The following is a 15,636-nucleotide window of genomic DNA, read 5'->3' on the forward strand; positions in this document are numbered from 1 at the left end:
ACAGGTACAGTCACACAAAATGATTAAGGAACAGTGCAGAATCTGACCAATAACCTTAACCACAGACGAGGAAATGTATCCTCCAGTTTCTGTCTTTTTAGGGAACCTAGTCCTGGTGTGAGATTACACAGAGGCAAGGTTTGCTTCAGTTTCGAAGCGTTTCCAACCAAGGTCTAGAATTAGGTATGCTGTGAACGCAAGCGTGTTAGAAAAGGACTAATAAGAGGAAATATATCAGAGATGACGTGGTTTGCACGACATTGTGGGTGGTCAGGAGAAACCGCGACTGCGCAACACAGGGCATTAAAACCACCAAAAGCTTGCAAAATTGTTGCTGCTCCATTGTTGAATGTTGTGAAAGAACAAACGGAGAAGGCTGAAGTTTCTGCGCTCTCTTAAGCACTCGCTTTAACCCATAGATGAGAGCCTCTTCTTAGCGTTTCTGTTTCTCAGCCTTGAGAAGTCTCTACTCCAGTAACAGCCCCCTGAAGTGGTTGGCTCATGCAACTGCACCAGAAACTGTTTGGAACGGATCAGAAATTGTGCTCTGGATACAAACCGAGCCAAACCAAGGTAATACAATTATCAGCTGTTCTCCACCCATTCAAACAGAGTCTGAGACTAAACCAGTGTGAATGCACCCTTAATGCTGGCTTCGTTGAGAGCCCCCACCCCTCTGTGGTATTCCGGGTCAGCTTGACCTGTGAAAGGATCCGTATGATGAAAGGCCAATGGGTTCTCTGTCCATGCTGCCTTTTCAACAATGTTCAACAAATCCTTGTGACCCTGGTTTGACTAAAGCAGGTGCAAGTCAATAAGATAGATAGATAAACATGTGCTAAATGTACCAACACACTCTCTACATGATGCAATTAAAAGATCAGGACAGATTTAAACCAAACACCATGCTTTTACGATTCATTGAAAGATTCATTGCCATTCCAGGTGGCTCCAACAGCTACCGGAGCGCTTTTACACAGCTGTTACGCTCTCCAGAGGTTTGTGGGTTATTTGGAAGCAGGCCTGCATGAGTATGTAAAAAAGCAAGAGGCCCTTGGCTTGAAACTAAATACTGCGACCAAAGAGGATGACACACTGATGGGGAGAGATGCCTGCTCCGATGTCATTTACAGATTAAGGGAGTTTAGCTTTAGAGACTCGAGTTGATCACATGTGGACACTAGGATACCAACTGTGGGCATCAAATCACTCTTACAGGAGCAAACACGGGCCAAAAACCCATCTTAAAGTACGTCCAGCTGTATCAGCTGAGTTTGGGTTTTACTTGCCAGTAGCCTAATGAACCCTTTTTGACATTCCGAGTACCGACAGCCAAGGTTTTATACTGACTGCTGCTTGCTGGCTATAGTCCACTGGCTTTACAGCTCCAGATGACTATTGCACTTAAATCTGATTATCATTGAGACAGCCTGGCCTCAATGAAACCATATGAACTTCAAGCCAATCTCTACTTTTGCATTAATTTCATAGAATCACAACCTGACCTAATAAAATCTAAGATATTCTTACTTAACTTCCTCTATTTACATCTAGCTGTGCATACTGGCAAACTCAAATTCCAAGTCCCATTGTGATTACGGACGGCTTGTAAACAACTGTATGACATCCACTGCACAGCTGATGGTTGCACATATGGAGAAAATCCTCTACAATCTGCAACAGATGATGCAGCAGTCAGCGTAAATGGTGCATTATCCATGGTGAGCTTGCAGAATGACAGACGGGTGGCGAAGTTCAACATCCCAAAAGCCATATCACAGATTAAGAGCATCATCACTCACAATTTTAATTCCTGAGTAAAAGTGAATGAATGTGAAACAACCCGGATAGAAACAATTTGTGGTTGCACCGAGATGAAATCAGCAGATTTAAAATGTAGGTAAACCATCAATGACATCCCCAAATGTCTGAAGTGAGGGAAAGAGCTTGTGTGAAGTCAACACCATCCAAAGGATGTAAAATGGAAACCACCTATATAATCACTAGTTGTTGGCCCCTGCTGAGCTACCATCTCAACTTAAAGTAGCCACAGCAAAGGCTAATGAGGGGTCAGGTCCAGTAAAGGGTATATTTAGTCTGCCGATGGCAAGCTTTTTGAAAACAACACACCCTTTCTCTGAGTCACATGGCTGAAAAGCGTCCCTGTAAACATACGAGCGAGTAAAGTAAGCTGCCTGAAGGAACAAGGATTACTATGTGGTGTTGCCCATATGAGTACTGAGTGTGCCTTTGTAGTCTGACATGTAAATATAATCACCAGGCTCCAATTCTTTTAATTACAAAGGAGGAACTATGTGAAGGAGGTTTTACATTAGCGATGGCACAACAAAAAAAAAAGAGGGAAATCAACTCGGAGAGATGCCTTTACAAGTCTGGGAAATGGGTTGTTATCCTTTATTCAGTAACTTTTTAAAAACTAACATAACAGAGTATGACGAAGACCGAGACAGTGTTCAACTAATGTCCGAAATACCATTTGGTTCTCTGAAAACAAATGTAAGGGACTAACACTGCAGTGAGCCAACACATTCGCACAGTTTTATTTTTTGTCATGCATAATTATACACATTATCAAATAAAAGGTGGTACATCATTTTTAAAAAAGGAATTTCGGTAAGTGAGTTAATAGATATGCACAATGGTTAGGTGTTACTTTAGTAAATGTAGTAAATGTTTTAGGTAGTCACTTACTGGAACTCAGTTCCCTTACCTCTGATACCTCTGATCGTTTCAGTTCAGGTTTCTATTGACTAATAATGATATAACAGAAGTTCCTAAAAATATATATATAAATTAGGGGAGACCATTCCCATGAAAGTGATCTCAATGCCCTGTAACATTCAGGACTTTTTAGTGTCTAATAGGTGAGTAATGTTTTATTTGCCACTCACATTTACAAATTAGCTTCTATTAAACCTGCATTAGCTTCTTCCAGAACAATCATTATCTTCCAAAAATCCTAACTAGTCTATTAAAATAAACAATAAAAGAAACTTCTGCACAGCTTCTTCTAAAAAAGTACCACTTTACCACATATTTCCACTTTTCTTGAAGATAATTTGCGTCTGGCTGCTTCACACTCGGCTGCGAAACAATCCGAGGTCATAATCTTCACTTGAAGCAGTTTTTGTTAAACTGATGTGTTGGCTTAGCGAGACCTTGGAGAAGATAATGTGAAACTATTTTGGGCAGCTGAAGCTTAACTTTACTTAGGAAGGACTGGGGACAGTCATAGTTGTGCAAAATAATAAGTGTTTTTTGATTAAAAAAAGAGAAAGATCCATAACTGTCATGAAAAGATTGTACTACATGAAATTCTAACCTATGACGACATAAGCAGACATGGGAGAAGAGATAATACATTTTTCAACTTCTTCTATATTGTCTACAACTATCTCTGCATTTAAAAGGCACTTCTTTTCTTTCCTCTCTATGCAGCCTTCAGCAGGCTCTGATTTTATGGTGGTAATTTGGTTGGCGGAGACAAAAAACTCCTATGGACCGTAGTGCAAAAACACACCCCATTACCCACAGTCTGCCAAAGCACTAACAGTGTGTCCTCCTGAACTTGGCATACCATAGCTTTTTAAAACACTGTTTCCTTCACAGCACATAAAGGGATCAATGACACAAAGCGGTTTCTAAAAACCTTTAAACACCTATCACACTGATTTCACGTGATCTGGCCACAGATTTAGGTCAAGCATTCTACTTTCGCACAGTGTTTACAACACCAGGATCAGATTAACTCTCACGATTTAGGGGTAAATATTTGAACACCGGCTACTTGATGTCGTTCATTACACAACACAACATTGTGTCCCACCAGTGTTTCGTGCAGGTAGATACATCAGCTTCTCTAGGGAACCAAAAAAAACTATTTTTAAAGTTGAACTTTTCTCAACTAAAGGGAACTTCAACCAGCTTAATACATGAACATGACAAGATGAAGCTCCACATACTATAGCTGTTAATTAAAGGCTGTTTGTTGATGATTGTACTAAATGTATATAATCTCAGCAAGTTATTTTGCTTATTTTGGTTTCATTTATTCAGACAAATGTTCTTCAGGAAATTTACTATGATCTCCTGACATGTTTGGACTGTCCACTGCCAGTCTTCTTCAGAGACGTCTGCTGATCGCTTTGATGTTTCCTTGACTCCCGCGTAATAATTCAAGCAAGTTCTTGAACTTTACTGGAATTATTAATGTTAATATTATGTATTAACATATTATTAATGTACTAAATATAGTTTTCCTTTAATCTGACAATAAAGTAAAAAGTTCAGAAATTGGGTCAGTGTTTGTGAGTTTGTGTACATTTTGACTATAAACAGAAACCCATTCAGTTTTTTATTTGCTGCACCTCCATCTTAACCTCTATGGCTACTCAAATAAAACATTAAGAAAGTACTGAAATACCTCAAATCTTATATACACAAAAAGTGCAGGGAAAAGAATGCTTTTCTGGCTCTCCCTTTCTCTTAATTTTAGAAAATAATACAGTTACAATAGTAACATTTGGTAAATGTGTGTTTTTTCCACTTTTTTTTGTTGCTTAAGCCTTGTCTCAGACAAAAAGTCTGGTTTATTTGGTAATCGAGTGGCCTGAATGTAGGCAATGTGTTACATTTAAAGTCAGATTCTTCACATGACTTAGCCTGTTACCAATATTTGCAATTTTTAAGGTTGACTAAATGTCTTTTATTCAGTTTTCGTAGTCATCCGTAGAAACAGAGACTGTGGCGGAGGTACTGTGCATAGTTAGAGTTGCTAAGCAACAGGTGAACAATCAGTATCTAAGGAGAAGGACTCAAATCAATTCAGAGCAAAGCTGAAAAGCTCAACTTTTCGCTCAGAGGGTCACAGGAAGAAACAGCCGGTGTTGAAAACTATTAGAACACTTATTAGATTTTTTTGGAGGGGAACATTTACTTAATTTAAGGCAAACAAAAACAAATCAAGACATTTCAGGTAAAAAAGGGAAAAACTGTAAAATCACAACTTAAAAGGAGACGAGCACAAAACCACAGAGCAAAGCAAAGGGAAGCATTCAAACACCAACAATTTTTTTAAAAAGGTCTTAAATCTGAGTTTCATGGTGAGGTCATGCAATAGCACAACAAAAAGCAAAGCCCCAAGGTGGCCCCAGAATGGCAAAGACGGGGTTTGCAGAAGCATGCAGCATTCGTGTTGAAGCATGCGGGCCGGTGCTTCAACACGGGGGGTAAGGGGGAGAGGAGTAGAGTTTCTGACCTGTGGCTCCTTAAAAGATGTGATGCTGTTCCTCCGGAGAGAATTATAAAATCCTCACGCTAGGGATGGAGGGGAAGAAGACAAAGAAGATCAGACAGGACAGTAACAAAACGTGTGTGCCTTCCTTCAGCCTAACCCGGAGGCAGCTGAGAATGCGTTGGTTAGATACAGTGTTAAACAGTTTCATGAATGTACCAAAGAAAACACACAATGAATGAACACTTGAACTATCAATGAACTACCTGGGATGAACACAGAAGTGATAATGTTTACAACATCCAAAGAAGTAGACAGGAAACACACATTAGTACAAAGAAAGATACTATTTAAAAGGGGAACATGACCCTGTGACACATAATGCTCACATTTCCAAATACAGAGTTGATTGTGTGAGGAAAAAAACCACAGGTTTTACACAGCTCGGCTTTAAATCTGCACCGTTATATTGTTTCAACCAGACAACACTGAAATAGTCAGCAAAATAAGTTGTAGGTTCAACAAATTAAGCATTCACCGACTAAAATTGAGGTTTAAGATGTGAAGTCTAAAGTCAAAGCTGCTGATTACAGTGATACTTTGGCATCATGGCCAATCTCTCTGATGTCTGTGAGCCAAATATATGAAAAAAGCATAGTATGATACTGGAAAATGAAACGTGGTAATTGAAATTAAACTGTTAGTACACAATATTTAACAATAAAAAAAAATACATAAAGGAAAGCTGAGAGCTGCAGAAGATAATTGTTTTAACAGATAAAATATGTAGCGTAGGCCTCATAGGTCATATTTTACTCACAAATTTAGAAGATTGAAACTTCTGCTCAAAAGTCTGTTTTGATGTCCACTGTAAATACTATTAATAGCATGTTGTAAAGGTTTCACGCATTGCGGGATGTGGATTCCTGTAAAGGATTGCATAAAACAGTTTTTACTTAATTCTTAGCGTGATTTCTTGCGTTTGCTCCCAAGAACATTGCCAAAGTTACTTCCCGACACATTTCGGGAGATTTCGCAGACTGAAAGTTGTGCCAAAAGCAAAACAATACTGGATGTTTATTTTGGGGCCTACAAGGAAAGACCCAAAGCGGTGCCTGGTGTCAGGCGAATCACTGTCCTAATTTTCTAGTAAAGAAACACAAGAAATAACAGTATGAATGCAATAAAAACACTTCTTTACATCCGTCTACGGGACTCCACATCCTACAATGCGCAAACCTTTTCCAACAGGTCAACAAACCAAGTATACAGTGGAGATCATCTTCATCAACATTCTACTTTTGTTTGTGAGTAAATTATCTTTAATTTATTGATCTATGTGACCTACAATTTGTCTCCAGCAGCTTTAAAGACGATGTCAGGCTTCCCAATAAAATAAACCAAAAATATTCTTTCATCCGTTTGTTGCATCTATTACCATGCATGAAAAAAAAGATTTTTGGTAAAGGTAAAAGTGTTTCATATTGTTCCCGTGGCAGACGGTTGGGCCTCTATTCACACTTGTTTTATCATCTGTACCCTTAGACTGCATCTCTGAGCAAAATGAAAACCCTTACAAAGCTGAATAACTTCTCCCTGTACAAGTACACCAGCCTTATTCCCACAGCCCAGCACAATCCCACTCTGTTTGTGTCCCAAACAAGGCCTTTTGTATAATGACTTTGCTGAGAGTATAGTTTACTTGGTGACACATCACTCCCAATGCTTAGGAAACGCAGTCAACGTGTACTTTGCTCTTGACTTAAAATTTAATAAGTAACAACACCAGTGTTTGTGAAAGCTCTAGGACTTAACCTGTTGAATGGACTGATGAGGAGCATCTGAGAACAAGGAGATCGATTTTTCCATACAGTCAGATTCAGGTCAGCAAATCACACAGATTAATCAGCATTGACTTTGTGGTTTAAGGTGGGGGTTTACAAAGTTTTTAGGGGCCAAAAGAAAAGTTGGAGAGAAAAATCTGCAGGATTACCTCCTAAATTACATAAATTACAACATGTTACTGCTATCTGAGCTCCTTGAAACATTCGGGATTATCGGTATGTTTGTTGTTTTGTAAAACATTGTATTTTTAGTGTTTGATCATTTACAAATGTAAATATTTTCATTGAATGAGAGAGTTTTTGGTTTTGGCTGTTTAAAAAAAGAAAAAAGTAGAAACAGGCACATATGTTCTGTAAGTTATTGTCATAATCAGCATAAAGAAATATCAACTGCTGCCTTGCTTAGGCTTCATTCCTTTCCCTTCAAATTTTCATCGACTCCTCTGAAAATTTGAAGAGAAATCGGCTTGTGATTTCAACAACCAATCCAGTCACAAGTCTAAAGGTGCATACACACTGAACACGACTTCAGCAGCTATAGTTGCTTAAATCGCCCATGATAAGTCGCTTGAACATATTCACGCTTTTTCCTAGCTTCATCACTTTATCTACCACGCCAATTTCAAAGCCTGTTTTCGGCTCAATTTTCATTTTCACATAAAATATGGCTGATCCTACCACAATTGCGGCACTGTACTATACCCATGCTTGCTCCCTTTTATTGCGGCCCCAGTAAAAAGGAGCACAGGTGTTGTACAAGACGAGGTAGCCACACACAGCCACGATTACGCTTTCCTCCATGTTTCTTTAGTGACATGTCGACTGGAAAAGTGACGTAGGGAGAAACTCATTGCCGATTGGATGTTGCAACACAACGTCACTCGAAGTTGTTTAAAAAGCTTAACATTTTCAATTTTGAGCGACTTCCGGCATTCCGGCTTGAAGGGAGGTTGCTAGAAGTTGAAGTTTCATCATTTACATGGATTTTGAATGTAATCTAGTCACCATACTCGCTGAAGTCGCTTTCGGTGTGAACGCACCAGACAAAGGCGACTATTTAGGATAAGAGCCAACCGTGACAAGTGCAGCAGTGCAGTTCTTCAACATGTGCATTGTATTGCTTTGTTTCTCCATTCTCTTCCACTCATTGTTTAACCTGAACACAGACAGTTTTTTCAAAAGGCCAGATTGCAGCATCGAATAATCCAAAAGCATCAATGCAGCACTAATGGCAGATGACATTTGCACAAGATTGATGAGTAGTGGGCCAAAGGGTGCATCCCCCTCAACATCCACAGGAAGCAGGTTGACTTGGCTTTCCTCTACATCCACAAAACCCTGACAGCTGATGCAAAGATTTCTACAATGCACCAACGAACCATTATGACACTGGTGACACCATTTCTTCATATGTTCTAATTCCGGATGTCCAGGGTGGGTGTGGTAACCCCGGAGTGAGTGTGGTCGTGCCCCAGACTACGGCCATGGGGGCACATCGCTCTGAATGAGAGGAAGTGAAGATGTCAAGGGTCTGAGGATTTTAAATTGATGAGTGGACTTGAAGGAGAATCAGGACAAGGTCTTTTAAAGCTTTTCTAGTCCAAACAAATGTGTTAATGACCCTACTTCAAAGACGCAGCCTTGACAAAATGCACTTGTTCAGTGTGTCTGCATCTGCCAGTTTTTGGTTGTTTTGTTTTTTTTGCACCAAACCTTACCATCCCATCTGCCTAACATGCCAACACTCAAAGAGATAATCAAACAAACACAGAAAAACTAACAAAAACTATAGCGGTCACTTAAAGTTCTTCAACAAATCCAACATTGAATGTTCCATTCATATTTAAGCATCATTGATCCAAGAGAGAGCAGAATATTTCTCTTGGATGCATTAGATGAATAAAAAATCATAAGGGCTTATCCTGTGAATACCACCATTACTGGCTTTACGACGTTAGTCCAAACACGAGCTGCTGTGCAATGCAGGATGGATCAAAGTAAATTAACACACAAACCTAAAATTTTATGCTTTAATCAGTTTCAGAACATTTTGAAAAATGTAGCTATGTTTTGTGATAGAACTATACATACATAAATGTAAATAATTTAACATCAATATAATCAATTATCAAGAAAACTGTTTAAGTATTGTAATTATTTAAGTATTTTGAAAATTATTTAATTAATTATTACGTTCTTGTTAGTGTTAGTTTAGTCCACAACCATTAGAGGCTTTTTTTTCCCACCAGTTTTTTTTAACTTTTTTGCGTTCTGGGTTATCATCCCTGTCCTGATACACACACTTATGCATTAAACATTGACTAATAAAAGCTAAGCTACACATACAGCAGCTTGGGAAAGCCCACTTATCAATATAACCAGTAAAACCAATGTAACCCCTTCTATATGCACCACTCACTCACATCTGTCACCCTCAGTGTTCTTCCATAAACATCCCAGCTCCCTGACAGGGCTGTTAGCGAGCAACGCTGAAAGTGGGGGAGGGAAGGAAAACTCGAGGGGTCAAGAAAGAGAGGAGAGAGAGAGAGAGGGAGGAAAAACAGGTCTGGCTGTGAAGGGTCTTCTAGCAACCAAATGCATCCAGTGGTTGAAAAGAAAAGGGAGTAAGGACAAAGAAAGGAAGGAGAAGGAATGAGGAGGAGGAGGATTTTCCATATGGAAGATAAGAATAGAGCCGTGGCATAAAGAAACAGGATAGTATGGTTTGAGGGCTTGAGGGACAACCCATTTTTTTTCCTCATCTTTTGTATATTTCTCCAATAGAGGCACTTAATCAAAGCTGCAATCAGGCAACTGACAATCTCACTATGACCAGTTACTTAAAATGTATTTACTTATTACATTCACTTGATTACTTACTACTATTGCTATTGATTACGATAAAATCTATTCAATTAATGAATCCGATCCAAGTTAAGTTTTTTGAGATTTATGCATTTGTGAATTTTCCTTTCTGTCCCATTTACTCAAAATAGAGCTATTTAAAAAACTGGTAACATTTCTGATCATTCTATTTCTGCACGGTCCATGGACTTCAGCACTAAAGCACATGCACAAACACACAAAGCAGAGAGATGAAGAGGATTATGGAGGCTTGAGTTTAAACAGAAAGAATCCCGACTACAAGTAAATCTGGCTTTAGAAACTTTCCCTCTCCCACAGCATCCCTGTACAATAGTTGGCTGAACATCCCATCCTGTAAATGAAACATGTTCATGTTTCAAAGAGCACATCTGTAGACGGATCAGCAGCTCCTGATTCAAACATCTACACAAAAACTTTGAAAGAAGGCTAAAGATTGTTGTGGAGGAACATTGTGTGAGAAAGGGGAAAGTAACGGTTCCATTTTTCCCAATGGCTGAACAAACCCTAGTTAGAATTTGGGAATACCAGCTTGTGTATATGTGCAGTAATGCCAGTGGCACCCCGCTATGTAAAAATGTTTGTTCAAGAAAACTTGAGATGAATTTGAGAGGTTGTTTGTCCAAAAGAAAACAAGCAGCCCTCCTCTTCAAAGTTTGCATGAATCTTAAGTAGTCTCGTGTTGAGAAAAGCTTTGTTCACCATCACCATCAGGGGGTGAGGGGGCACCTCCAACTTTTCAACCAATTTCCTTTTACCCTACAATTTATCATTCTTCCCAGTCAAACAATCATCCTAGAACATGAACAAGCATCTAGCGCACAATGACGGCCCCCACCCTTGACTCACTGCCTAAAACACAACTGGTTGCCTGGTTACCTTTCATCATGTGGGGCAGATTGTCAACAACTTGTCTTACTTAAGTTTTGTAATTTTTTTAAGGACGATTAAAAGGAGTCGCAATTAAAAAGACATTTGCTGCATTCGGTTTTGAAAGTGACAAAAATCCTTTTCTATATTTGATAGGTTTTACATTTTTACAGAAGCTGATTAGGGTCAATTTTGATGGAAAAAATTATTTTGGGCAAATCTAGAATAAAGTGAAAATGACGAGAATAAAGTTGAAATGTCGAGATTAAAGTAGCAAGCAATCTATTTTTAAAACGGTATTGTATTTGGAGTTCATTTCGGAAATTTCGATGTAAATCTCGACATTTCGACTTTATTTTTTTTTTTTCTTTTTCTTCTGTCTGCACAAGCTGTCAAAGGTCAACACTGCAAGAAGTGCAATCTTTGTAAGACAGCAATGCATGTTTTGTTATTGCAATTAAATAAATTAATTTCGACTTTATTCTTGATTGGCTCTAATCCACTTCTGTACATTTCACAGTGTGCACTTTAAACAAATAATACATTGTGTCTCTTCAGGGGCTTTGTAGAAAGTGGCATTGCAGTGAATATTTTGTTCCACCTAATTTTGCATTCATAAAAACTTCCATGTCGAGGTTTATCGAAATTACAAAGCCTCCTCAAAGAAACAAATAATGTGATAGTACCTTGTAATTTGCTGGGACCCCCCCACCCTGCAATTATAGGAATAACCCATTGAACTTTACAACTAAATGCTAAAGTTTTACTGCACTGTGATAAGAGTGTAGCAGCTGGTTGGAGAAGCTCCCTGAGACTTGTTTAATTAAAAGCCTGGTGATTCAGAAGAGCCCGCCCATTCCTTCCACAGTGCACTCACAAAAGGGTGAACAGGTGCATTAATAATCTGCAGAGAATCGCTGGATGTGGACAAGTGCAGTGAAGTCGTCTATAAATAGGTGCTCATTTCTGTGCGATTGAATCAAAGGTGTGCAAGAACTTTTCTTTGTAATGTTCCCAAATTCGGCTAAAAACTACCTTTACTTTTTGTGACTCATGCACATAAACATTGTGGCCTTTCTTGGCCTTGCTTTTCTGTACTTTTCCCCTTCAACTGCAAGTTCTATGTCCCTTATTCTGCCCGTTTGAAATGAAAATGAGCCGATTCTTTTCCATGTTGCACTCACATCCTTAAAACTTTATGGATTGCACTGGAAAGTCATGATATAAAGAGCAGCAGTAACATACCAGCACAGTGAATAAGAATGCAAATCAGCAATGATGCAAATGTCATACGTCTTCAGGGGCAACACAGAGCGTCATTATACCAACCCCCCCACAACACACACTCCTCTCTGTGCTATGTGAGCCCCTGGTTCTCCTCCAATCCTGCAAAGAGAAAAACTAATACAAACATAACCAAAAGACAAACATCTCCCCACTTCACACTTCAACAGTGGGCTTGATACGCATACAGTACAAACACAAACAAATTAAAACACTCACTTGTCCGTCATGGCGTCTACAAGCAGATACTGATTCATGAAAACCGTTCACTCTTCTTCACAACAGCTGGAAATGGATGAGAAAGAAGGCCAGAACAGATGTCACAACACAAGTCTGAAAGAAAAGACAAACAAAAACACCAATTAAGAATACAACTTTTAATCAACCTTCCGAGCATCTGAGCAGATCACCTGTATTCAATAGACAGTGCGGTTGATGGATATGTTTCCGGGTTATTCAGCTTTAAAAGAGAGTTTAAACAACCCGTTCATGCCTGGAAGTCCCTTTTGTGTCCAAGTATACAACAATTATTACGACGGTACCAATTAAAAAAAGAAAAAAAAACTACAGAAAAATCCCTCCTACGTTCCTGAAAACTGAACTTAGGGGGAGCCATCGGTCCGTAGGGGAGAAAAATTACGTCCGGGGCCCCTACGCTCAACAGAACCCTGCCTTGGTTTGCGTTCAGAGACAAACTTCTGATCCGCTCCAAACAGCCTCTGGTGCAGATACTTGAGCTAACCACTTGAGGGGGCCATTATTGGACCAGAGACTTCTCTCAGCAGAAAAACAGAAACACACAAAGAAGATGTTCTTATTGATGGGTCAAAGCGAGCGGATAAGGGTGCGCAGAAGCTTCTCCATTTGTTCTTTCACAACATTCAACAATGCAGTAGCAACAAGTTGGCATGCTTTTGGTGGTATTAATGTCCTTTTTTTGCCCTGTCACTTGTTCTGACCACTCACAATGCATGTGTTCGATGTCGTGTCCGATACTTCCTCGCTTCAATCTACGACGAGCGTGCTTGCATTCACAGAGCACCTAATCGCTCTAGACTTTGATTGAGTTTTTTGAGTCAACAACATTGGGTTCAGTGCTTTATCCTGACCTTTCATGTTCAAAGGGTATTAGGATCAGTGACTGTCTATTTTTGTCTTGTTTTCTTTGCAGGTCAAAGTACATTGTTGACTGATGAAGGATGCAAAGGTGTGAGTGGCCACTTAAAATAGTTAAACCTCCAGCAAACAGACCTTCATTCTGGCCCCAAGTGACCTTGTAGACGTCACAATTGGCCCACCATGGCTGGATTTCATCCACCTTTTTTGGCAATAAGGTTACCATGGTTACAAAAGCAGCCATACAGGCAGCTAGCTAACACAAATAGAGCAGCGAGAAATCCACTGACTATCTGGCAGGGTTACGTGGCAATGGGAAAAAATGCTTTGAGTAACATTTGACATTCATCCCCAAGCCTAATCCCAAGTTCATTAGAATGTTTAACAAGATATGTGTTAAGAGTCAAAACAAGGATCTAATAGTGTATAAATAATACAAAATACATCTGGAGATTTACTCGCTGCTCGCTTTTACATTTAAATGTTCATTAGGCGATGAGACAAAGCACACCCAGCTGCCCCCGGATCAATCTCCAACCCCTCATTATGCGCGTTAAAAGATTATGATAGAAGCATTATGGAAATATCAGATTATATCTTGTTAATGTGACATAACACAGACGGTGACCTGCCAAAGTGGGACTTAGCACCTTTAAGTAGATATATTAAATGTTGGACTGACAAGCAGATGCATGTAGAAATCAGAAAAACTGATGAGGAAAGAAATATTCGACCGTTTAAAAAAAAGGAGAAAGTCACTGTTGTTTAAAAGGAACAAACATCTTTTAAAAACCCAGCTTTAACTCAAAAGCAATAAAACAAACCGTCACAGTGACAGGAATTTGTTTATGGAATGTACTTCTGAAAGAAATAAAAGAGTCAGGAACTCTCCTAGAATTCAAGAAACATCAAATTTGCAATGTTAAATAAGTATGAAAATCAGATTTGAATATAAATAATATGAGATGTTAGATATTTGATTTGAGCAAACATAAAAATAATTTTTTTTTTAATTTTTGTTTATTTTTTAATTTTACTTTTTTGCTCTTTGTGTGAATGTTGTAAATACGGCACATAAAATGCTGAAAAATATCTATAAATCTGTAAATATTTAGATGGTTGAATATTAATAGATTGATCCAAAGGTATTGAAAGGAAAAAGGGGCAGATACCTTAAGAGTAATCTTCTCTTCTGCTCTTTTTCATTCAAAATGTGTTGATTTGGAAGTTTTCTAAATACCAGAATAGTGCATTTAAGGTGATAATCTTTTGTTTTGTTCAACTGCTGCGTTGATTGTGTCATAAACACATAAGATCAGCAATACGAGGCGATAGATCAGGTTGGGTGTTACCAGCGGAGAAGATTGTATTTTCTTCACTTGTGACGTCACAAACTTTGAAAATTTTAAACGGAGCAATTTTCTCTTTGTTGTAAGACTTACACAGACCACAAACAAACATCTGGATGGTTTTATTTTACATTTTGTGTGCCGGTAGGCACTCAAGTTACCTCATATGTGATTAAAAAAAAAAAACTGCAAAAGTGGATTTTTCATAGTATGTCCGCTTTAATGCTTAATACTGCCTTTGAAGGCTATTGGATTCACACTAGATTGTTATGACAGTTACCTGGGAGTGAGCTTATGCTGTTAACATCGACTTCAGGGATGATGATCCACATAGTTTTGCGTGCAAACTAGAGTCTCCTCACCGAAAGCCTTTCCTCCTCACATAAAGTATTAATAACCCTGGTTCAACTTTAAACACAGTCCTGAACAGGACACTATGGCAGAAAGTACCATAATACCAGGTAGCATTTGTGCTGCAGGACATTTTACCGCTATACAGCTGTTGAGTTACATAAGTGTTCAAAGAATTGGTAAAAGGATAGTGGTTTCCACGTGTGCACAGGAGAGACACAGATGTGCTCAAAGATTTAGGCTGAGGGGTTCATAAAGTAATGGGAACACTCCAAGACAAATTAGGTGGCTTTGACCTACCACCATTCTCAAACTTTAAAACAACAACAACCTTTAGTCAAGTGTTTTAGTACACAGCAATCAAAATATAAAGCTCCTAAAAAAGCTTAATGGCAAAGCAAGCCTTCCTGGATCTTGAAGAAATCAATGTAGTATTGTTAAATCCTAAAGTCCTAAACCTCACAATCCAAATGTAGCCACAATCAGATTCAACACACTATGCATGCACTGGGCAGTACTTCACACCATCTCACACACTGCATCAACATTAGACACCATCCATCCACCGCAACAATGAATTATTCACTATTCAAAGATGCACCAGGCATCTGCGTGGCACAGAGTCAGCAGTAACATCTTCTGCCACCGCAACAGAAAAGTGTCAACGTTTTGAGATGCCAGCAGC

The 15,636-nt window shown here is 38.9% G+C and overlaps 1 protein-coding gene across 2 annotated transcripts in view; it reads right to left on the bottom strand.

Annotated features, from left to right (window-relative positions):
* The window catches only part of sema4d (sema domain, immunoglobulin domain (Ig), transmembrane domain (TM) and short cytoplasmic domain, (semaphorin) 4D), a 50,551-nt gene that overhangs the window by 24,062 nt on the left and 10,853 nt on the right, over nt 1-15,636 (bottom strand). For both annotated transcript variants that reach the window (XM_028463062.1, XM_028463061.1), the window contains exons 2-3: nt 12,355-12,468; nt 5,279-5,337 (exon numbers count right to left, since the gene is read on the bottom strand). The gene's annotated coding sequence lies outside the window, so the exon portion shown is untranslated. The remainder of the gene's footprint in view (nt 1-5,278; nt 5,338-12,354; nt 12,469-15,636) is intronic.

Source organism: Gouania willdenowi, chromosome 12 (assembly GCF_900634775.1).
Source record: "Gouania willdenowi chromosome 12, fGouWil2.1, whole genome shotgun sequence".
NCBI lineage: Eukaryota > Metazoa > Chordata > Actinopteri > Blenniiformes > Gobiesocidae > Gouania > Gouania willdenowi.